Genomic DNA, 3,075 nt, shown 5'->3' on the forward strand with positions numbered 1-3,075 from the left:
TGGAGTCTGAAGATGTGCCTGAATTGCTGCTATCTCGAGAGAACATTTTAACAGATGAGTAACTGCTTCTCATGGAGGAGCAAAGAAAGTGGATTCTTTTTTTTTTTTTGAGACCGAGTTTCGCTCTTGTTACCCAGGCTGGAGTGCAATGGCGCAGTCTTGGCTCACTGCAACCTCCGCCTCCTGGGTTCAGGCAATTCTCCTGCCTCAGCCTCCTGAGTAGCTGGGATTACAGACATGCGCCACCATGCCCAGCTAATTTTTTGAATTTTTAGTAGAGACGGGGGTTTCACCATGTTGGCCAGGATGGTCTTGATCTCTTGACCTCCTGATCCACCCGACTCGGCCTCCCAAAGTACTGGGATTACAGGCGTGAGCCACCGCTCCCGGCCGAAATTGGATTCTTAAGATAGAATCTACTCCTGGTGAACATGCTGTGAACATTGTTGAAATGACACAAGGAATTTATTATAGACTATCACATCAACTTAGTTGATAAAGCAGAGGCAGGTTTTGAGAGGATCGACTCTTATTTTGAAAGAAGCTCTGGGTAAAATGCTATCAAACAGCATTGCATGCTATGGAAAAACTTTTCATGAAAGAAAGGGTCAATGCATGTGGCAAACTTCATTGTTGTCTTATTTTAAGAAATTGCCACAGCCACCCCAAACTTCAGCAGCCACCACCCTGATCAGTAAGCAGCCATCAACATGGAGGCAAGGCCACACACCAGCAAAAAGATTATTATGAGTTGCTGAAGGCTCAGATGGTTGTTAACACTTTTTAGCAATAAAGCATTTTTAACTCATGTGTATTTTTTAGGCATAAAACTATTGCGTACTTAATAGAATATAGTATTATGTAAATGTCACTTTTATATGCACCGGGAAACCAAAAGTTTATGTGAATTGTTTTATCACAATCTTCAGTTTATTGTGGTGGTCTGGAATCGAACCCACAATATCTCCCAGGTATGCCTGCATAAGCTTCTAGCCTGTTGTCTTTTTACTACAGCAAAGAGAGCAGATATGTGTAGCCACTCTCTCATTCTTCACCGGTAACAGATATCACTAATTGACCACAGCATTCTTTCTTACCACCTGAACGCATGCTCAGAATCAGTCTTATCACAATTCTTCAGACAGCCACAGCCAGTTGAATACAGGTAGCACAGGAGATATAACAAACCTATTGGTCATTCCTGGACAAGACTATCTTACCTTCATCAATTATTTCATCATCTAGTTAACCTGGCATATTAAAGCTGGAGGGGGATTTTTTCCTCTAGAAACCCTATGCCAGGTTCTATTTCCAGTGGTGTATGTGGTTGACATTGATTGTGTATTCCTCCAAGGCAGAATCTTGGTCATTTTCATATACCATAACCAAAAATGGAAACTAACACAGATAGACACTAAACTGTGTTTTGATGGATGAATGGATGGATGGATTTAGTGATTGAATAGGCCCTTAGAAACAGGTCCAGGGTGGAAAAGAGCCTCCACTGCTGATAGTTTTATAGACTTTCACTTCAGATGATGGCTTGACGCCTTTGTGTCTCCTAGGATTGGGTTGCCAATCTAGAAAGCACTGTCCATCTTCCAAACATCATTTATCTCCATCAATCAGAGGATATTATTAGACATGGTGCTGCTGAGGTAGCAAATTAGTTAGGGCTTTTAGTTCTGGGCCTGTGATAAGGATTTGGGAAATGTGTTCTGCCAGGGGAGGGCGGGTACATGGTCTCTTTATTACTCTGGCCTAATGACACCTGATAGCACTCTGTTGAATGATCAATAACTGGCTGCCAGTCCACCTACTCCTCACTGGCTATTTTAAGGCCTGCCACAGAGACCTACCATGGACTCATGAGAAAATATTCAAAAACAGTGAAGCCCATTGTTCCTCCTGTCTACCAGGGTCTGGCTTTGACCTTACTTATAGATCCTGGAGATGCATGCAAACCGGGAGTCCCTTCAGAGGGCACAGTTGGAAGGCATTTATGACAGGGCAAAGGATCAGTCATTGCCATGCACTTAACCATTGATTGGGTGCTGTTCCGCTGGCGCCTGGGCTTCGGCATTGTTGGGGAGAATTTGAGGTTCCAGCTATTTTTTGCTTTCACTGGATTCCTTTTCATTTTAGTTGCCTGTTTCCAAAATAAAGATAAAGGGAATTTTCGAGGGGTCCAGCCAGTCACCAAAGGATCCTAGTTTAGAAGAAGAGTTGTTTTTATAAAGACAGAGTAAAAGAAATAAAAGGAGCATTCCTTCCTTTACTTACTTGTTTTATGTACAGAAGCCCTGATAAAAATGTAAAGGATCGAGGAAAGTTTTTACCCAATAAAAATTTGTATTGGTTTGGAGTTTATTTACCCTGTAATACATGAGAGACTTGGTACCACATAGGTATTCCCTTTCTTCATACTCTTGGAGAACAGATGACACAATCTCATTAATGGTAATGATGGCCAATCAAAAATACTTAGTACAGGCTGGGCACAGCGGCTCACGCCTATAATCCAAGCACTTTGGGAGGATGAGACTGGTGGATCACCTGAGGTTAGGAGTTTGAAACCATGTGTCTACTAAAAATACAAAAATTAGCTGGGCGTGGTGGCAGACACCTGTAATCTCATTTACTTGGGAGGCTGAGGCATGAGAATCACTTGAACCCGGGAGGCAGAGGTTGCAGTGAGCTGAGATCCTGCCACTGCACTCCAGCCTGGGTGACAGAGTGAAACTCTGTCTCAAAACAAATAAAAAAACAAATAAAAAAACAAAAACAAAAAAGCCCCTCAGTATAGACTAGTTAACTTTTTCTTAGAAATACTTCAAATTATAAAAATGTGTACAGAATAAGCTCGTGTTTCTAACCCCAGCTTAAAAATAAAACATTATAAAAACAGTTGAACCTCTCCAGTGATATTCTTTTCTCTAACCTCGTCCTCGAAGGAGCCGCCATATTTACTGGTGTTCATCAGTTTTACCCTTGTCTTTGTGTATGTATTCATAGACAATAATGGCATTTTACGCATTTGAAAATTGTATATAAATGGCATCAGACCAAATATAT

This window comes from Callithrix jacchus, chromosome 2, assembly GCF_049354715.1.
Source record: "Callithrix jacchus isolate 240 chromosome 2, calJac240_pri, whole genome shotgun sequence".
In the NCBI taxonomy this organism is placed as follows: Eukaryota; Metazoa; Chordata; class Mammalia; order Primates; family Cebidae; genus Callithrix; species Callithrix jacchus.